Source organism: Ambystoma mexicanum, chromosome 6p (assembly GCF_040938575.1).
Source record: "Ambystoma mexicanum isolate Mex_15411 chromosome 6p, UKY_AmexF1_1, whole genome shotgun sequence".
In the NCBI taxonomy this organism is placed as follows: domain Eukaryota; kingdom Metazoa; phylum Chordata; class Amphibia; order Caudata; family Ambystomatidae; genus Ambystoma; species Ambystoma mexicanum.
The window spans coordinates 117,818,258-117,840,985 of record NC_090935.1 but is presented as its reverse complement, the minus strand read 5'-3'; the positions used below and the strand labels follow the sequence as shown (position 1 = coordinate 117,840,985).

At 46.2% G+C, this 22,728-nt stretch overlaps 1 protein-coding gene across 1 annotated transcript in view; it reads left to right on the top strand.

Annotated features, from left to right (window-relative positions):
* LOC138511267 (C-C motif chemokine 19-like) overlaps positions 1 to 22,728 on the top strand; it is a 45,997-nt gene that overhangs the window by 4,485 nt on the left and 18,784 nt on the right. The window lies entirely within an intron of this gene.

The window sequence follows — 22,728 nt, the reverse complement described above, 5'->3', positions numbered from 1 at the left end:
CATTGTACACAATACAAGGCATTACCTCAACGCAAGCAATATTCACTTGGTTGACTTTGAAAGTATTTAAGACTGAGCCGGAATGCTGCTGTTTGAATTTGCAGCTATCAGATTTGTGTCCGGATCCATGCAGCAGGTACTAACCTACTGAGTTATCTCACCAGCCAACTCTTTTCAGTACCATCACGTGGTCAGGAGTTTATTTTTATAGCTGCAGACATAGATATTTCTGAATTGGGAGTATAGCTCAGGTGCAACGCGCTCGCCTTCGAAACAAGACGAAGCAAAGCAACACAGGTTCAATCCCCGGGTTCGCGCGTCATAAAAAAACAATCAAACTGGAAAATTTAGTACAGATACAAACTAGTTATATTTGAAAAAACATACGCGTTTCTGACCCTCTCGTCCGTTATTCACTGTGTTTGCTTACGCTTAAAATAATGTAGTGAACAAGAACTTGTCTTTGCCCTTTTGTTGGCTGTGGTAAGTGTCATGACAGCAACGTCAAGAAAGCAAACGATTGCTCTTCTTGGCAGGCTAGTTATGTGAGTAAATATTTATGAAAAAGCTTAGGCTGCTTGTGGATTTATGGCAGCACGTTTAGGATAGTTAAGCTTTTGTTTTAGTAACTGGGGACACGTGTGAGCCTGGTGTCCTTGTTTATTGTGGCACAGGCAGAGCCGCCCTTGGAGATGGGATAGAACACATCTAGAGTATATGATATGATATGTTATTTATAACGCGCTTAATAACCAGAGGTTCCTAAGTGCGGACCCAGGGGTCGAACCTCTGTTCCTCCATGTCGTCTCGCTTCCAAAGCGAGCGCTAGGCTCTTAAGCTATCCTCCCAAGTAGTTTAGGCTTAAGTGAATGTTCTTTACGATGTAAAGTATCATGTATGTTATGGGGATGTTGCAAGACACAGAGGAGTTCTGTCCCCATTTGTGGTGTCCTTGTGCATTGGGAGTATATTATCCCTCATGATTATCCACCCCACCCCGCCACACAATACTTGATGGGCCTCATTACGAGTAGCCCGGTAACAGCGGGTTCATTACCGGTATGTAGGAACGTGCAAGTCCGTGCCCGTATGAACCTGCTAACAGCGGGTGATTACGAGTGCGCGAGTACGCGTGTTCCCCCATGCCGGTAGTGGCAAAACCGCCATGCCGGTAAAGGGCCACCAACCCCCCCTATACCGGCATTGCGGGTGCCGCCCATTGCGTAACCGCCTCATAACAACCCCTAAATACCGGCACGGTAATACCGCCACGGTATTACCGTGTTCGCAAAAAAAGGACCCCGCAATTACGTCATCGCACAGGAACGGGAAATGGGCCGGCGGCCATCTTTAAAAACACAATCCATTGCCATCCTCCATAACCACCACTTCCCTTGTGTTGTTGTGTGCCACAACAGAAGCAGGATGACTAAGGCCACCAAGAAGTCCTCCCAAAGGAAGAGAAAGCAGTGTTTTTTAGACGCAGAACTCACCATGCTTGCCAACACCCTTGCACAGCATGCAGATACGATCAGGAACACTGACCTGAAGCATGCGGCCCAAACCAAAATAAAAGAGGTCTGGCAGGAGGTCGCACAGAGGATGTCGGCAGTGAGGAGCACCCCAAGGAGTGTGCGTGACTGCCGGAAGCGGTGGGATGACCTCCGCCTCCGGGTGAGTAAGATCCTGGCGGAGAACAGGAGGGCCGCAATGGCGACAGGCAGGGGCCCACACTCCCCTGTGAAGTTGCCGGCATAGGAGGAGACCGCAAGTTCCTTCATCGACCCTGAATCAATTGAGGGAATTGGAGACCAGGAGGTTGGCGCTGCATCTACCACAGAGGAAGGTGAGTGAACCATCACATCCATGTAGACTAAACCATGATGTGGCACAGGGATGTGGAAGTGAGACTAGGCAAGGTAATGCATGTCCCAAGGCCACATCAACATATCCATTGAAGAATGAGTGCCACACCCTGCACCACATGCATGCTGAGTGCCAATCCCAATCCCAACAGAGGTGCAACATGACCCAACCATGCCCATGGAACTCACCACACAGACACCAAACCAATGCCATGCCACCAGCCATGCATTGATTGCCCACATGCCCCCTCAGAACACCAAATGCCACATCCCAGAAATGAACTGATGCCTGAATGTATGAACATATCACACCGCAATACATCATAGCTGCCATTTGACAACATCACAGATATCCTGCATCTCCTGCATCTCTTCTATCCCCCAGGCACCGATGAGGAAGATGGAATGCAGGACAGGGGTGCAAGCACATCCACTGCACGCAAAGGGACCAGGGCCACCGCCACCCCCCAGCCCAAGAAAATGCCTACATCAACAGCCAGTGTGCCATGCAAGGCAGTAATCCTGCAGGGGACACCTGCAGCCACAGCACAGCAGCAGGCACCCACAACAGGGAGCCGTTTCCATTGATACTCCGCCAGCCACCACGGACGTTGCATTTACAGAGGTGGATGATGAGGCTGAAATCATGTCTGGCACACCCACCCCAAGCCCCATTACCAGCCCCCCCCTACAGAGTCTGAGAGCATGGACGATCCGTGCCTCCATGACTCGGACCTAGGAGAATCTGACATTGGCATCTTTGAGGAGGACAGTGCCCTGGACGAGGGCCCCACGCAGGTGCCTTCCACCACCCTGCCAGCCACCACCCTGCCAGCCACCATCCTGTCTACCGCCACCCTGGCCACCAGTACTCCTGCAGCCGACAACTCTTTCGAGGCTCGCCTGGCAAGGGTTGAGGCCCGACAAGAGTCCATGCTGGAACTCATGAGGCAACAGGTTGACACTGGGAATGAGGCCAGGAGGGCCATTGCCACGGCCATTTCAGCCAATACTGCTCCTGTGGAGGCATCGACGTGTGCCTTTAGGGAGTGTATGGGGTCACCCACACAGGCCCGTCTTGCAAATCTGCAGCAAATGCAGGGCCCACACCTTGGGCCAGCCATGGGACTGACCATTGACACCTCCACTGCAACAACCCCTTCCACCTCGGCCCAATCGAGTCCTGTGCGGTTAACGTGGAGGAGTGCACGGCACTTGACCATGGCACCCCCAGGCCTAAAAATTGCCAAGAAATAACAGGACAGGCAATGACATTTAGAAAAAGTACATTGGTGAAGGGACCACAGTTTGTTGGACATATGGGGACATTTGGGATCTATGGGGTGGGAGAGGGAGTTTACTGGGGTATTTTCTGGGGTTTGTGGGGTGGGTGAGGGAGTTTACTGGGTGTTTTGAGGGGATTATGTTCACCATATCATGTCTGCTGAAAATACACCGTTGTGTGCTAGCAAATCATTGGCTGGACATCGTTCTTTTTGTACATGTACATTTATTGTGTGATGGTGTAGAGTGGGGCAATTCTAACCAAAGAAGTGTGCATGTCCAGATTCAGCCAGTGTGTCGCAGACACATTACTTTCATTGTCCCTGCGTTTCAAAAATATTCGTCAATTAGTGCTTGGCGTACAGCATGGCCATCCCGTGCATCACGTACTGGCAGGGGGGCTCCTTCGCCTCCGTCTCCCTCCCCTTCATCCTCACCCAGCCCATGCCTGTCAATGTCAGGTGGCAGTGGTACATTCCTTCAGGCGCACATGTTGTGCAGCATGACACACAGGCCATCGTGATCTTTGCGACCTTCTCAGGCCTATATAGGAGTGCCCCACCAGACCTGCTTAGGCAGCGGAACCTGCTCAATCACTACACGGGTACGAGTGTGCACACGATTGTACTCCTCTTCATGGCTGTTCTGCAGGTTCCGCACAGGGGTAAGTAGCCAAGGCCTCAAGGGATATCCTCCATCACCTGCAAGCGGATACAAATAGGTGTGTGTGACACTGAACGGCCACCTTCAGGGAGCACAGTCATGGCAGCAGCTACTTGGTGTGGGCATGCATAAAATAGTCACCTGGATGCAATGTATACTGTAATGAGGTGTGGTACACTGGATGGGGTCCAATAGATGATGCTGGGTGTAATCATGCATGCTCTGGCAGATGTGCTGTGGTAGTGCGAAAATCATTGGCCTCCAAATCATGCTGTATATTCTTTATTATGTATGGTCACACTCGCCGCATTGCCACAGTTGCCATCCTATTCAGTCATGCATTGCTTGACATCACCATGGTGCCCTGGTTGTGCTTCTTACTTGTTGTCATCCATCTGAAATATTTGTGATATGTGGCCCAGTGATGTGTTATGTTCTGTTTGGCTGGTTTAGGTGAGGAGTGTTTAGCTCTGCATGCATTCTCCACTCACTGGCCAGTGCAACCCAGGTGCACTATTTCACCCCCCCTTTCCCCCCCAGGTACACTATCCCCCCCCTTCCCACCCAGGTGCAGTAGCCCCCCCCCCTTCTGCATCCGCACACATCAGTACCCCACAGCATGGCCATGGGCCTGTTGTGCAAATCACAGAGCAGCCAGGCACGTGGGCCAGCATGTCGCTCCATGTGACGAGGTAGCGTTGAGTTGCACAGTACCATGGCATCATGTGTGGATCCAGGAAATTGGGCGCAGCAATGGGTGATGATCTTGCTGGAGTCACATACCATTTGCACATTGATTGAGTGGTATTGCTTGCGATTGCGGTACCCCACCTCTATGGCATGGGGGACTACCAATTCCACATGGGTGCAGTCGATGGCACCAACACAATTGGGCTTGCCTGCCAGTGCATGGAAGCCTACTTTGGTTTCGGCTATTTCCTGGGCAGTCCGTGGTAGGGATATATGGGTGCTTGTGTGCTTCAGGAGGGCATCCAGCACTTGGTTCAGCACGCGTGAGAATAGTGGTTGTGAAATGCCATGCAGCTGGCCCACTGTGTGTTGGTAGGTGCCTGTGGCCAGGAAGTGTAGCACAGACACCACCTTTAGTAGTGGGGGGATGGCAGTGAGTATTTCTATGTGGCTGGCAATGTCATTGTGTATCATGTCCACTATGGTGGTGATGGTGTCACGGTCCAACCGGTACAGGGTGTGGATCTGCTCAGGGGTTCGGATGAATGGGCTGGGTCTGGTGCGAGAGATTGGTGGCTGCCTACGAGGCACTGGTGGCTGCGCTGGTGGTAAATGCTGGGCCTGTCTCACCCTCCTTCTCCTCCTGCGTCTCCTCTGTGCTGCCTGATCTTGATGCTGTTGTTGTTGCTGTTGTTGCTGTAGTTGTAGCAGTATAGGCATGTCCTCCAGCGCCATGATTGCAACTGCTAGTGGTAGCATTTTGGTGTAGGAAGGGGTGTGGTGTGTAGGTGTGCTTCTTTTGTACTGGGCCACTCTACATTGCCTACACCTGTGGGGGGGCTGTGGTGTGTGGGTGTGCTTAGTTTATACTAGCACAGCCTCCATTGGCTCCACCTGTGGGGATTGCGTGCACCTGTGGCAGCTGCCTTGTATCCTGCTTGCTGTTTGCGGGTGGTCCGCGATGCCTGTATGGCCGGCATCGTGCATCCCGTGATTACTGGCTTTGCGATGCCAGTATTTGCATGTATGCGTGGGTTGGAATAAACCCCTATTACCGGCATGCCGGTATTTGCTCCCTGAAGGGGCGCGTGTACGCGCCTATGCCGCTATTAGTGGCACCGTTGTTTAGTGTTCCGCTAATACCAGGTTTGCGGGTCGGAATGCAACGGGACGATGAACCATACCGGCATCGATTTTGCCTTACCGGCATACCTCGTAATGAGGGCCGATGTCTTTTTATTTTCCTTTTTTCTTTTCTGAAGCTTTCTCTCTCCCATAGTGCGCTTTTTCTCTCAAATTGGTTTTCTAGTGCCGCAGTCTGTTGCTTTTTGTCTTTCTGTTCATCTCTTTCCATGAATTTTACTTCTCCTTTTTCGATTTTGGGAATTTCTGCGCATTTGCACCACAGTATTGCCTGCACCATTGTTATAGAAGAGAGAGAGGGAATGCAGGTTCTGAACTGAGATAATCTGGTTGGCATAGCAACGTGCAATGCCATGGCATGGAACTGCCAAATGAATTGAATCTTCTTTTCCAAACTCCCCCGCGTACTACCCAACGAGAAGTTCCCTAACGTTATTTGCTTAAATCAGCAGCTTTGTAAGAATCAAGTTGGGTGCCGGTCTTTCCGTTTCCCAGCTGCACAGTGATTTCGTATTGGGCTATTTTCTGGAGACAATTGGGCTATGTTTGTGCTATTTTCAACTGCAGATCTGTTTTTTTTTTCCTCAGGCTTCCTTTCTACACTCTCCCCATGCCCACTCTCTCCACCCGCCACCCCTAATCTTTCTACCCACTCCACTACAACACCCACACACACCACCCCATTATGTGTGCTGGTTGGGTTTTGTTTGGGCGATTTTGGGCTACTTTTGACAACTTCTTCCGATGCTGCTTTATTTTCCAAGTGTTTTGCCCCAACCTACTACCATCACCCACCCACCCCACCCCCGCTCTCTGTAACGGTTTATTGAGAGTCCACACTCAACACAGGGAGTTCCTTCCCTCCCCAATCAAGGTGTCACGCAACAAACTGTTTAATGTTTTTTTTTTATTCAACCCTATCTCCAATTCATCTAATAACCTTTTCATCCCGCTTCCTGAGCTACCAATGAGCCAAGAACCAGGCCGGTGTACAGGAAATATATTTATATTTATTCTAATTAGATGTTACAAAACTGACACTGAAATGTCAAACACCACTTTATCCATGGCACAACACAATACACTTCTCTCAACATTTATTCTAATTAGATGTTACAAAACTGACACTGAAATGTCAAACACCACTTTATCCATGGCAGAACACAATACACTTCTCGCAACATAAATAAATCACACAAGTGAGTTGAAAAGTTGAAAAGAACACAAATAACACGTATTTACTTTCTTCAAATTTCACTTCAAGAAATAATTAGCACTGGTTAGTGAGCACGTACTTTTACTAGCAACTGCCATAATATATTTCTTTTACGATTCAGTTAATCATGGGGAATTAACTAAGATGACAGCCCGGTCTACACCAATTTGCATGGCTGTGTGGCAATTTTCTGCTGTTTTTACCAAAAGCATAATAGTTAGGAAAATGTCATTTATTACCCATATTCCTAATTGTACCCTCCACCCATCCATCAACGCTCACATTTGGAACATTTTCAGATCAGCCAGAAACCCATTTTAGATAGCCATTACAGTTCCCTGAGTCCTAGGTGGATGAATTATATAACACCACAATCGCCTGGGAATTACCTAAAGAATGAGACATAAATAAAGAAAATCTGACTCATAGTTGCTGAGAATAATGCCTAGATGATAATAGTCCTTTTAAAGAAAGGGAATATCCATCTGTGCACATACAACCTTTTCTTCCTCCAGCACCATTTGCCATTTATGGGCTAGTGTTTTTATTAGTCTCTTTGAAGTTGGTTGGTTGTTTGAAGTTGGAGTTTCAGCACATAAATAGGGGATGCATTTGCTACGCAGAGATCCCCCACTGTAGATAATGAGCTGGGCCAGCCCCTGTGATGTCACAAGTCCCAACCTCTTATCTGGAGGTGACCAATATTTCGATCTGATAGGCATCCATTACTTGCATTTCTTTCAAAGTTCAGTTCCTCTTAATTGTATCCCCTGTTTTTTTTTACACCTACTCTCTACATTCTGGTCATGCTCCAGCCAAGGGAAATTGTCCTGCAGAGACAGCAAGTCTAAAGGACACTTTGTTTTCCACACCTTTCAAGCAAGCTACATTTTCTTGCAGATGTAAAATAGCTGGGCGATGTAATCCAGGCTTTCCATGAGGAAGTTCTTTGTGACATTTGTCACACAGCAAGCAAACGATTTGCCTCGTGCCTACAGAAACGTTTTAATGGAAATAAAGTGAACTTTCCTTTTCAAATGTCTGCTGGTATTTTGCATGCAAAACATAATATATCACCTTTTGTCAATATGTGCCATGTCTTTTTCCCTGACATTTTTATGTTAGCAGGAGTACATTTTTCACATTTAAACTGCTTTAACTTGCAAATACAGATGCAAAGACGTTTTTGTGTCAGTATTTAAACATCCTGTTTTTCATGTGAAAGCAACCTTTGATGTCCTTCTTGTTTTCTGAATTAAAGTGCTGTTTTTGCTTTGGTATTGACAGGTAGGCCTTTTTCACATGACCTTTAGTTTGGGGCCTTTGATTACACCCCACATCTCTCGAACCACACCCACCCCTATACATCCTACCCCCACCCTCCCACCCTATCCCCATTCTCTCTACCCCCACCCAATCCCCACTCTCCAACCCTCTTGCAGTCTAGCATCACCTACCCAACTGACTACCACTCTCCCTCACCCCACTCACCTTATCCCTGCTCTTCTACTTTAACCCGCACTAACTCTGCTCTCTCGACTCTACCCAAACCCTGTGCTCTCTAACCTAACCACCCACCAAACTCTCTATATCCCATCCACCCTACCCCTACTTTCTCTCTACCCCACCCACCGTACCACCACTCTCTCTATTTCACCCACCCACCCTGCCCCCACTGTCTCTACCCACCACACCCATACTACCACAACTCTCTCTACCCCCACACACCCACCCTACACTGACTCACCCTGCCACCATAACACCCACCCTACCCCCACTCACTTTACCCCCACACTCCCTACGGTGAGAAACCGGATGGTATTCTCCCGCATACTCCCCCAGGATCTTCCATTCAAGGTGGACAAGCAATGGAGGATCACCTGAGTGGAGGGTCACAGGAAATTGGGAGGGGAATACCCAAGGGCAAGACATGGTATTCCACCTTCCCCAATTATACACCAACCCACTGTCCCTCAACCTTAATAGGGTATTTCCAATCACACCCCATGTCCCCTCCCCATTTCCAATAAGTAATGGGATGTAAAAGAGCTAATACAAATCATGCTTACCATCTAACACCTTGGAATTGTCTGACTAATGGAGTCAGGCAAGGTCAGGCACTTTTCCCCAACTGTGCACACCTGACTCCAATTGACTCTCACCTGCAATATAAAAAGGGTGGTACTGCCCGAATCATTGAGCAAGCTGGGGTTGCTGGATCGAACCAGGAGGCCAAGGAGCAGAAGGCTGCAAGAAGAGGAGCCTAGATGGACCAGTGAAGTGCAGGATGCCGAGACGCTGGCCCAGTGTGTGTGATGGGCTGTAGTGTGACGAGGGAGCAATGTCTCCAGGAATCCAAAGTGGGACGGAAGGCAGTCTATCGGCCTTGTTTTGTCCTGGGCTCATTCACCTGTGACATGTGCAGGAACCCGGGGTATCTCAGGGTCAGTTGGTGAGATTCTGACCTCGACCCAAGCCCATTTGATCTGCTTTCTGATGCTAGACTACTGTTGGTGAGTTTCATGAGATAAAGAAAAAGTCAGTAGCGTGTGGGTGGCTGGAACGGGAGCAGGAGCGTTGTGGAAAGAAGATCCCGGTGAGCAAAAGTGTGACAAAAGCAAGCAAAAGCTGGAAAGCATTGAAAGAAGCAAAGCGAAATGACAGAAAATGTGCACTAGAGGCGCTGAAATAATGAAACACAGCAAAGTGCGCTGGCGGTGAAGAAACAGCTAAGTATGGCTTTGAGAGACCCGAAAGTAAGGAGAGGGGTGCAAGCGACCCAAAACCAAGAGAGACAGCAAAGAGACAGTGAGAAGGAAAATGGACAGTCAAGGAAGTGAGAAAGAGGGTTCAAGCCAACCAAAAGTAATACAGAGAGTACAAGAGGCACGTTAAAGGGACAATGAAGGTGCAAAATAGCATAGTGAGAAAATAATAGTGCAAGAGAGCACAATGAAAGGCAAAGAGAAGTGTGCAAGAGGCACAGAAAATTCAAAAGGAGGTACAAATGTGGACGACAGTAAAAGATGGTGTGCAGGAATCACAGTAAAGTGAAAAAGGACAGAGTTAAAAATGGCACAGAAGAGGAAAAGGTGCCAGAGATTAAGGAGAGAGGCTAGAGGTCAGAGTCGTTGTGCCTGGGTGGAGGAAAGGGCCTCGATATCTTGAAAGTGTCTGATAAAACCCCTGCGAAAGAACTGTACAATGAAAGGTACATCATGAACAGAGGAACGTTTTGTTTGTGACCAGAGAGGCCTAGGCTTGGGGAATGGAACCCTAACAAGCCCGCTAAAGACTTTGTTGATTTTCGTGAAGAGAGGCCTAGACTTGGGGAAGGGAACCCTGAGAGGACTAACATGAACTGTTTTTATTTTGTTTGGAACTAGAAGAAATTAAGCTTAGGGAAGTGAAGCCCCAAGAGACCCTGAGATATTTTGAACTCTACTGACTTACTGAAAGAGCCCTACGTGGAAGGCTCCAAGGGCAACCCTTATGTGAGTTGAACCATTTTGAACTGTCAGAACAACAACTATTAGTAAGACTATATGGAACCAGCTGTGGTTTAACTTTCTTTTTTGAGACACAATTTTTCCTTTAAGAAGAACCCCTATCACATTTGGTTTAGGAGTGAGTGCAAGCATAGGCTTGGACACAGACAAACTTTGGTTTTGGACTTACGGACATCAAAAGCCCTTAAAAGCATCAGTTGAGGGAACAATCCACTCAGAGTTAGGGCCAGGTAGACATTACACCAACCCCAAAAACTTTGTTAATAAAGGTTTTCAAACTGTTGCTTTTGAGTCTGTGTTTCTCTTGACACCATGCCTGTCTCACATATGGTATCAGGGTGGGATATAACTCAACCACAACAGGTTGGGGGACCCTGAAATATGAGAAATTAAGTAATGGAGCCTCCAACCCCACAGTGGCCACTAAAAGGTTCTATTGGGTTTCATCTTTGTAGTAGCCGATCAGAAACCAAAATGCCAAAACAAAGACATCTCATCCCTACTGATCTTGTCCGTATTCCACCTCCAGGAATCTACATCAGATTGGCACACAAATCAGGACTTGCTTGGAAGTTTGGCAGGGGCGATCGACCCTGATTTTAGAGGGGTTGTGTAGTATTACTCTACAATCATAAGAAAGAGGACTTTCAGATCCAGGGAGAGGATACAATAGCCCAGGGGATACTTGAAAGGATGTTGCTTCCTGTCCTCAAAGAAAGGGCTGAGAAAGATACCACTGAGAGAGGTGCTTTAGGCTTTGGGGAACCTGATGCCCACCATAGTTCTCTCCAACCTCCACCCATCAGAGATGAAAGTTCTGACATACTTCTCGATTTGGCCTTTGCTCAGCGAAGGATGCCTTACTCGCTGAACCCCTTCTTCAAGTTGTACCTGAGTGTGAGGGTCGGAAGGGAGAGGGAGCATTTTTCTTTTTAAAGAAATGACTCCTGTTTAGAGGGAATGTTACTTCGGAAGGGATACCTAAGACACAGCTAGTGGTTCCCCAGAGTCACAAACAAATAGTGCTTGAGATCACACCCTCACATCTCACTGGAGGACATCTGGGCCAGGCAAAACTCAGACCCTCCTAGCCAGCAAATTCTACTGGCCAGGGATACATGTCAACATGAAAAATGTCATCCAGACTTGTGAAATATGTCAGCGTACCAGCACTCAGTTGCCACAACCAGCCACTTTAAATCCATTACCCATCATTGAAGTACCATTCTCAAGGATTGGGATGTAATTATCAGGACCCTTGAAAAATCCAAGTTAGGGAACACTTATGTGCTAGTAATACTTGAATATGCCACCCAATAACCGAAGGCATTTCCCCTGTGCAATAATATTACCCATCAAATAATAAAGCATTTACTTTCCTTCTTCTCTCGAGTGGGCTTCTGTATAGAAATCCTAACTGACCAGGGTACCACCTCTATGAGTAAGCTCATGGGAGAGGTAAAAGAGCAACTACATATAACCACTTTGAGAACGTCTGTTTACCATCCCCAAATGGACATATTAGTTGAACAGTTTAACAAGACCCTTAAGACCATTCTTAGGAAATTAGTCGAGAAGGACGGAACCAACTGGTATCAGATGATTCTGTGGACCTTCTTTGCGGTCTTTCATAAAAAAAGAACACCTCAGGCCTCCACTGGTTTCTCAGCCTTCGAATTACTGTATGGGCAAGAACCCAGAAAATCTTAGACATGCTTTGACAAACATGGGAAGAAAGGGAAGAAGCTCCAATACCACTCACCCAGGCAGCCTCTCGGTTAAAAGAACATGGGGTGTGGGATTATCTTACTCCAACACCAATCAATAAGGACACCTCAATGGTTTGGCAAAGGGAAGTCCATTTAATGGCAAGTACAAAACCAGGGAACTAAGGGGAAATCAACAGTGATGCGGTCGCCCGTCTCGCTTCAACTTCCAAATTCTTCATTCAGACAGTGATAGTTATAGAATATTCTCGTCATCATTGACGTGTAATACTCAAAAGTTTGGCATACAATTCTATTGGTTAAAAAGACAATTTAAGTATAGGTGCTATATCTGTATATGGTGAGAGAATGTGAGGATTGGATAACTCTTATCGGGTGGGCGTCTACGCCCATCCCTCTACATCACTCATGTTAGATGTCACTACAAGTATGACGTCTCATTGGTGCTACTAGCTATAGGACCCTAGATTATTTGGTCCATTGTGATTGGGTCAGTTACACCCCCAGGCATAAATCTCCACTTTAATTAGCAGCGTGCAGAATGTTCACCCAGATGCGGTGTGCCCCACAATTCACCCTGCCTCCCTTCCATCCATCAGTACCTTTAGGGCTATGTGTCAATTAGTTGGCTGAGGTTGGCCTCAAAACTGAAGCTTCTATCAGGAAAAGTTATGGCATCCTCTGGTGTTGGGTGACATCAGACGTTGGTACCTCTTCACGCCTGGCTGGTCACGTGTTAGTACACTGTGAATCTGCTTCATTTTCCCTCTATTTGTGTATTTGATTCTCCCTTCGGCCTTGCCACCTGCCTGGTACTCCTTATCTCGACCTTCACGGGTCAGGCTGCTATGCACTTAAGTTTCGATTCTTCAAAGTTGCCGCTCTCCTCCCTTCCTTGGGTTGACCTTGAATTCCCAGACATGAGCTGCTTCTTGCTAAGTTTCGATTCCGCTCTTTCGTCTGGCTTTGTGCCTGTTTGACCCTTACTATCCTGGGCTTAATTCCACTTTTTGTAAAATGGAGTCGCACTTGTATAATGTGCTTTATTGAGGTAGATATATAGTTGGCGCTTGCCGCTCTATTCTTCTACTAAGCATAGCAAGCCGCACTGTTTTCTTAGCATCTTGCGTTCAAAGCCTATTTACAGGTGTTAGCTAGTTTTCATCCTTCTTCATGGTTATGTTTCTTACATTTCAACATTGTTTCTTCTTCTAAGTCTATTACATCGTTATTCCTTACATTTCATCTTTGCGTGTCATCTTTTGCTTGTCGTTTCGTTCATCTGTACGTCTGTACGGGCCCTTGTGTCGTCACCATTCGCCTTCAATTAAGGCCCGTAAGGTCTCTTCGGGGACTGCTTGTAAGTAGTCTTCATTTTGTGTCAGCTGCTGGTACGGTTGTCTGAATGGGTATTGTGCTGCCCATGGTTGTCTGGTTATTGGCACTTCAACAGGTATTGCTCTACTGATGGGCACTGGGCGGAGCCCTACTGCTGCTCTCTGTTTGTTTATTTGCCCCTCATACATCACATATCTCAGCAAGTATGTTCCTGGTGTTTCGAATTGGGTGGCCTCTACAGATCCCTGGTACAAGAACACCTTGGTAGAGCCCAAAGCCAACAAAAGGCGCTTTATGACAAGAACATCTCCCTTAGGTAATTCTCCATCGGGCAAAATGTCCTTGTACCTATCCCTACCTCAGACACCAAGCTTATTTCTAAATGGCATGAGCCATATGAGGTTTTGGAGAAGACAGGGCCATGTAATTATAAGATCGCCCAACCAGACCGTCACCAGAAGACGCAGATCTACCATGTAAACCTGTTGAAAGAGTGGAAGGAGAACATCTCTGAGTTTAATGCCATGATGTTATCTTGTTTGATTCCTTAAGAGGTGAATAATAACACTCTAATTCTCTCTGATATTACTAACACTCAACAACAAGATCTCCTTGAGTTGCTAGAGCAATGCCCATATGTTTTCTGTGAAGAGCCTAACCGGGTGAAAGGAATATACCATCCTATCAGCACCCCTGCAGGCAGGGTAGTACATTTTAAACCATATCGACTACCTGAGGGCCGTAGAGGGCTCCAGGCCAACATAGTTTAACCAACTACCAGTCCCTGGTCCTCTCCCATTATGCTAGTGGAAAAACCAGATAAAGGTTGGAGGTTATGTATAGACTTCCAAAAGGATAACATCTCACTCCTTGAAGCCTACCCAATGCCTTGCATTGACAATCTTATTGGTACAATGGGTAGTCCTATCTATTTGTCCACCCTAGATTTAACCAACGGTTATTGGCAATCCACACTACATGGACCAGATAAAGAAAATACCCCCTGTGCTGCCCGATGGGTCTATATCAGTTTAAAGTCTTACCCTTCAGGTTATATGGTACCCTAGCAAAATTCCAAAGGTTGATGGTTAAGATTCTACAGCCTTAATCAGAATTTTGCGGGGCTTACATCAACAACACTGACATCCACATTCCTACCTGGGAAGACCATTTCTACCATCTATAAACTGTAAAAAGAGCTTTAAGAAAAGTGGGATTAACAAGCAACCCAAGAAAATGCAAGTTGGCCCAACTTGCCATTAAATATCTCGGATTTTCTGTCTGAAATGGCAGCATTCAACCTTAGGAGGAAAAGGTCAGAGCTGTCTTAAAATCCCCTAAGTCCAAAACTAAAAAGGATTTAAGATCTTTCTTACGATTAATTGGGTATTATCGGAGATTCATACCTAAGTTTTCCAGTAAAACTGCCAGAGTAACCGACAAACTATGAAATGCAGAACCCCAGAAACTTAAATGGGATGAAGAGGATGAAGTATGCTATCAAGTCCTCAAACAAACACTATTCCAAAGCCCTATTCTCAAGGTAACAGACTTTTCAAAAGACTTCATAGTACAGACTGACGATTCTTTGACTGGTTTAGGTGCACTATTATCTCAGAACCATGACGAGCAGGAACATACCATCATATATAATAGTTGAAAACTGTTTCCCTGGGAAATTAACTACTCAGTGATCTAATTAGAAACTTTAGTGATCAAGTGGGCTATTATTTTTTTAATGTATTTATTGTGTGTTTTAGCTCAAAATATGTGCTTTTCACACATTACAGCGGTAACAAAATTGAAAACATTATTTCATCAATACCAAACATTAAATAACAAAAAGCAAAAACAAACAAACAACACATTTTCTGTAAATACCGACTGGTTCTAACACATTTAAAATCCATCAGTTTCCAAAAAGTCTAAAACCTTTAACAATAAGGACATTTCATTTGTGTTTAAAATCCTGCATCCGAGCTGCTCTTCGCAACCATTCTCATCAATAATGATCTTCTTTTCCCTTCGCAGTTGAGCAAGGGCTGGGCACAATAAGCAGAGATGTTTTGAAGATTGGTCCTCGTTTAGGCAAAAGCGACATAAATGATAGCCCCTTGGAAAATTCCCCTTTCTACCCAGAACCTCCATTGTTGGAACGAGGTTTACTTTTAATTTCAAGATGTTTCCCCTGAACTCCCTGGGTGGATGCTTCTTCAGAAAGGCATGCACTATATTAAAATATTTAATTATTGACCACCTAAAGTGGTCATTAAAACTGTGATAGGCCATTACCTCTGACCTTAGTTTAATACAAATATATCCATACCATTCCATACCATTTCATTTTGGTTCTGTTCTGATTGCCCAACAATTCCTCAGGTGTCGACTCAATTTTTAATAACTTTTCTGTACACTGTGCAAATCATTCGTCCAGAACTCTTCAAGCGGAGTTAGACCACATATCATTCAGGTATGCAAAAAAGGGGGCGCAGGGGGAACCAAAATATTTGCAAACAATTGTAAATTCCCCCACTCAATAAATGTTTAAATTGGGAGTTGTCCCAATTCATGCAATATTCCACACAAAGGCACAGAAACAGGTAGACCAAACACCGTCTTCAGCAATAGGGCCTCCAATTTAGACCAGGGAATACAAGTTTCCTGTTCTTCTTCACCAAAAATCAAGCGAGGTATCATTGTTTTGTTTATAGAGTTTCATCAAGGGAAGCACGGAAAATCTACCTCCCAAAACCTTTGATCGAACTGCCTCAGCTGAGCTACTGCAGCAATGCATTTTGATTCCATGTCATTGCAGGGACTCATTTCCCTTTGGAAGCGTAGATCATACATCCCATGTACTTAAAGTAATTTACCATTTAGGACCGTTTAGGGCCCATCTAAAATGTTTCCATTTAGAGCTGCCTACATTAAGCACCAACATTTTGGATTTAGCTGCATTGATTGATAGGTCAATGTATTCCAAAAAAGCCAAAATACTTTCCAGTACCCACTGAAGGTCTATCGGGGACATATACAAGATAACCATGTCATCCGCATAGTTCAAGTATTGGAGTTTAACTCGAACCAATATGATATGATATGATAGGTTATTTATAACATGCTTAATACCCAGAGGTTTCTAAGCGCGGACCCAGGGATCGAACCTGTGTTGCTCCATGTCGTCTTGCTTCCAAGACAAGCAAGTTGCCACTGAGCTATCCTGCCAGTAGCGGGGGATTCGTCCTTGCCTTTCCCAGCATTGCGCCATATCTCTGATGTAGTATTTAAAGAGGAAAGGGGCAAGGACGCATCCCTGGAAGAGACCACTATTGGTATCAATCCAAAAAGAGGATGCCTCATACGAGGCTAGTCTGAATTTTATTTTTGACCCAGATGTAAAGCTTCCAACATATCAATAAGTGGCCGCAGGCACCCGTCTTCATTAAGCCTTTGCCACAATGTTGCTCTATTGACTTGATCAAAGGCCCCAAAGCCTGGCCTGCCTCTCTTTGTTGCCTGCTTCACCGGCAGAGATAACACTAGGCTGTTCAAAGACACCCATACCTCATTTTTGAAACCTGACTGATACCAGTCAATGGAATCACACCCTTCGGCCCATATCTAAATTTCTTTCCATAACAGCCTAGCAAAATCTTGTTGGAGACAATTTCCTTTGCACCAGAATATTTCCAAACAATGTTCAGAGGATGGCAGCCCAAAGAAGAGGATTAGACTTTAGGGTCAGGTTTGCCAACCCGTCCGGGACAAGGGCACCGGATTTCTTGCTGGACTTTATCAAGGAGAAATCCTCATCCTCCCAGTTTAAAGTTCCTACCCAGTTCATACAGCTATGCACCCAACCTTTCTCTGGGATGGCTTGTAATTGATTGCAGTGCTCAAAACCTCTTGCTTTAATAATTTTCCAAAATGCACTGGATGAGTTCCCACTTATGCAGGTCAGTATAGTCTCAGCCGCCTTGATACCCCTTAAAAGTGAATGACCCTCAGCCAATTTTGATACTCCCTTTTCACAGTAACAATAGACTTGTGTTTGTTTCCCTGGATCCCTAATCGTATGTTTGTTACAGCGACCCTCATTCGTTTTTTGCACCTCGGCATCAAAAGTATGAGGGTAATTTCCCATTTGTTTAACACCCTGCTCCATGTGCTTTGCTGATACAATGACACCTAGCGAGGCAATCAATGTATGACAAAAACCCCCGTGAGACACCAAGGCGCTAACGTTGTTTAAAAAAATCGCTGCCATACGTTCCTCAAAAGCAAAAGCAATCTTTGGTGACGATTGTACTGCACATTTTCTTGGGCCTATTTCAACCATAAGCCCTGGTGGGTTATGTGACCCTACAAATAGACCTGTAATGTGACAAACCACCATAGAGTGATCGCTGACTTCAGAGTAACTAATCTCCAATGGCATTCCCATCCCTCATAGATCACAAGACGCAAAAAACAATAGTCCAATATGGAACGAGAACGAGAATGATGATTGCACCATGTAAAAGCTGGGGGAATGTCACCCAAACACTTGCCATTTAAGGCAATCAAGTCCCATGCCTCCAATTCTCGCACGATACATTGCCCTCTCTCGCATGCCTCAATTGAAGTTTTCATTCTATTGGGCCTGGTAGCAGATATCCTCCAGGCACTCTGCATTAAAATACCCTAGAATGATTGTTGAGGCCCCTTCCTCCCCCAAGAGTGTGAATAAAAGAAATTATAGAAATTATAGAAACTCCAGTAGCCTACTAGAATAAAGGTTTACATACACATTAAACAACAGGCGTTTCGCCAGGACATCAGAGCCCCTCACTGGAACCTCGAGACGGGCTACCAGCATATCTGTTCTTTCAAGCTCTATTTGTCTCAACTTTAGGCCCAGATTACGCTTTACTGCTTTCAGGAGACCCCCATACGGACGCCCCCTCATCCCTCATTGTGCTTTTACATAGAGGACCTCATAACCATCAATCAGTAGTGTGTCCATCAAGAGGGTCTCCTGAATACACATAAAATCAAACTGAGCCAGCTTTGCCTGGCAATCCCTAATACTTGGAAACTCTATGGGGTTGTAAGACAGCACTATATCTAAACTACTTCAGTCATCCCATCCATCCACCCGTCTCATACCCTGGGCATTCGAGCTCACTAGAGTCAAGTCCCTTATCTGCGGACTACATCTAGACCGCAAACCCCTCAGCAGGTCGGAGGGAGGACCCCCCAACCCTATCCTCACCCTGTACAACTGCCGCCCCAGGCTGAGTAACCCCTGGCCAAATTGAATTCATGTCCGTGGGCCTCCCCCAATCCAACACTTCAAAACCTAGTGAAAGGCACAGTCTTCTCCATTTGAATCACATTTTTATTATACTAGATCGCAAATGCACGTTTACAACATCTGAGCAGTCACAGTGTAAAAACCACACCATTTCGATGTCTTCAGACATAATCAGCCGAAGACTCAGAGGCCCTCATTACAAGTCAGGCGTTAAGGGTTTAACGGCGCCGTCGGCTCCGTTAACCCTTAACACCTGATTCCCACTTTAACGCCTGCTTTTTGCAGGCGTTAAAGTCCAAGGCGCTAAGCGACCTTGGTGCTAATTACGGCACCGTAATTTACGGTGCCGTAATTAGCGCCTTCCCCATCCCCATTATGCCCTATGGGGCATAAATGGGAATGGGGAAGGGCAAATGGTGAATGGGGAATTATCGCCCCACTCACCTTGGAATGGGGCGGTAATTCCGCCATCCACCATGGCGGAATCCGGCATGGACCATGGTGCTAATAGCACCATGGTCCACCGCCTGACTTGTAATGAGGGCCAGAATCTCAAACAACAGTGCAAGGATATATGATCGAATTCTGCTCGAACTTTCAAAGAGGCGACTCAGTAATACACAGTTGATGTCAGACACCATCCTCAGCCTTTTTGTTTCATGATTCCCTGATGGCTGCCCATTTCTTTTCTTGAACAGATTTTTCGGGACACATTTGCTGTTGCTTTGTGCCCAGACAGGCGTTATAAAACCCTTGAGGAAGCTAACCTTCCCCGAAAAGGTCCTCAAGACCTGTCTAACCTCGTGGAGTTCAAAATGTAGGGATTCATAGCCCCTATCCATTGTGTCCAACAACCGAGACAGAACTGAAAAAGACAATACATCAACGATTGTTTTACTTGCAATCCCTGATTTCAAAACCTGTGTAGACCCACTTAATTTGTAACTATTGACTCTTCCCTCAGATATACTGTCCAAGTGTTCTCCCTATTGACACACTCGGACCGACTCCCCAGTACCAGCCTACCGGGAGATTTTCCTTGAACCGGTGAACCCTTATCAATAATACAACCAGTTTCACCATGATCAGGTTGATACAAGAGTACTTCAGAATAGACATGATGGGATGCAGGTACTTCTGGTAACAACCAGAATTCGCTTCAAAATCCAGGGAAAGTCTAACACGTTTCCCCAGGTCATGGGAGACAACCGAAGCAAGTTTCGAGACATCAGAAACCAAATCCGGCCCTGAACCCCTGTCGTCTACCGCCATGTCATGCATGTTACCTTCCAACCTAAAGAAGGCCTGGTCCAATTTCCCAGATAATTTTTCCACTGCATCTCCCATTTTCTCCAACTGGCCCTGCTTCAGTAACTTCAACTCCGACTTTTCACAGGGGGCCACAGTCGAGGCACCTTCGTTACATGGCATCTGATCTGCCCGGCCCTTTGGTCTCCTTAACCTCCCATCCTCCTTGCTCCAAAGCGTTGCTACCTTGCCCCATTGGACACAAAAGCTGCCAAGTAGGCAGACTCCAACGACGTTCAGAGGACGGAGGTCCAAAATCCTTATAGCCGCGATGAACAGAAGATGGCCTGAGAAAAATATGGGTACTTGTACAAAGGACCTTTTTAGTCAATTGGGAGTTCAAGCTACCGTTAACTCTCCCCAACCAAAAATCACATCAGAAAAATCCTTACAGTTTGCCGAAAGGTGAGCTACATAAAGTGCTCACCTAAAATCCACAAACTAACATTCATGTACGTTTTGAAATAATTAACAACTGGTGCTAGGTATGGTAGGACATGGACCCCCCCCCTTTCTCCAGATCCCACACTCCTATCCACACTCCTGCAACAAAGTCCAGGGAAGAATATTGAATAAGCAAATGTACCGCAATGGGTCTAACAGTACAGCGCGGACAACCTACGCAGAGACAGGAGTGAGGTGTCTGGCCAGTGAAGTGAAACGGGAGTCTACTTCTCCACAGAACAAAGCAGCGGACGCAAAGCAGGAGCAGAAACCAGCAGAAAACAGCAGCAAACACGGTGAAACACTCCTGCAGCACTCTGCTGCACTTCACTGGCAAGCAGTATTATTAGTTAATAGACTACTGCTGGGTCCGCCTACTTGCAGTAGAAACAGGCAACTGACTCAGACTTCCACAGCTCCAACATGGTAAAACACTCCTGCACCAGTCTGCTGCGCTTTGCTGGCAAGGAGTATTACATCTTCATAGACCACTGCTGTGTCCGCCTCCTTACAGTAGAAACAGACTGAGAATCCCAGAGCTCCAATGCAGTAAAAAAAAAAAAAAAATTGCAAGTATTATGATAATTTCATTATTGCGGGATGTTCTTTACCCATACTGCACAAAGTAAAAACGCTTGGAGTGTACTTTGATCAAACTATGAGTATGAAAGCACAGGTCAATTACATTAACTCCACCTCAGCCAATTATATCAGGCTGTTATGGCAACTTTGCACATTTCTGAACAGAGTCGCACCAGTATTGCAAGGGCTATAGTGGGCGCCAAGCTCGACTACTGTGGCAGACTATTGTTGAGAACTGGCAAAGTGGAAATTAATAAACTCCAAGTGATTCAAAATAATGCAGTATGAGCAGGACTGGACTGGATTGGAGAGATCATGTAACCCAAGCCAGGAAATCCCCACACTGGTTACCAGTAGAAGCGAGAGTCGTCTTTTGTTCAGTAACACTCAGGGCTTTAAGTGGGCCGGGGCTTGCCGGGGCTGTAACCCGGCAGGCTCCGAAATGTCATTTTGAGGCGGGGCCCTGCCGAGGCCCACTAATCTCCCCTGGCAGCCCCGGCCACTACACGAAAAGGCATTTTTTTCTACAGCCTGAAGCTCTCGCTCGTGAGCGAGAGCTTCAGGCTTCAGAAAAAAATGACTTTTAGCCATAATGGTGGCGCCGCACCTACGAGTCAATCCTTTAATCAAGTGATGCATGCGGGCTGGCGCCACCATTATGGAGAAAACGTGAGGTCGCTGGAAGCAGAGGCCTTGCTTTCTAAATACTGAAGCTCCCGCGGATTCGCGGGAGTTTCAGTCTTTAGGAAAAAGGCCTCTGCTTCCAGTGGCCTCACCCTTTCAGCCTTAATGGTGATGCTGACCCTCCCCAGCTGGCAGAATCACCATTAAGGCTCGTTGGCGAGGCGCTGTCCCCTGCCAGGCAAGCCTATACAAAATAAATGCAAAGATCAGCACCCTCTCCCCCATTGGGGAGAGGGTGTTGATCTCTACAAAAGGCTGCCTGGCAGGGGTGCCAGAAGCCCATTGAGCCGGGGCTCGTCAAGGGGGCGTGGCCTAACGGGCCATGATGACCCTCGTTGTTAGGCCACGCCCCTTCGATGAGCCCCGGCTCGATTTGTAGTGCCACTTAAGGCACTGCTAACACTGGTGTTTAAATGGCATTTTGAGAAAGGCCCAGAGTATCTTGCAGAAAAGCTCTCCTGGTTAGTGTTGAGATCCAATATCCTGAGCTTATTGAAGGTCCCAAGAGTCAACCTAGCTTTGGTTAGACAAGGGGCCTTCCATGTGAAAGTCCCTAAACTATGGAATGCCCTGCGACAGTGTGAGTCGATAGGACTGTTTAACAAATCACTGAAGACACATTTATTCACCTATGTTTTTGGCTCATAGATAACTGCTTTATGGATCCCTGATTTGCTATTCTTTTGATTAGCACCCTGATGCCTGAGGGCTTGTTTACTGACGCTATATAAGTATAAAATAGAATTGAATAGAATTCTATGGGCTGCAGCCTAATCCATCCCAGACACTGCTTTGGTCTCTATGAGTAGGATGGCACTGGTGCAGCAGAAAGCAAACTATTCTAGTGATAAAATGAAGACTCACGAGCGAGCATCTCTGTTGTCTAACGCAAGCCTCCATATTCTACAGAAGTTTGCCATGCAGCCAAAATATTGTCCTGATGTTTTCCTTTTATTAGAATACTGCTTAGAAACAGGTT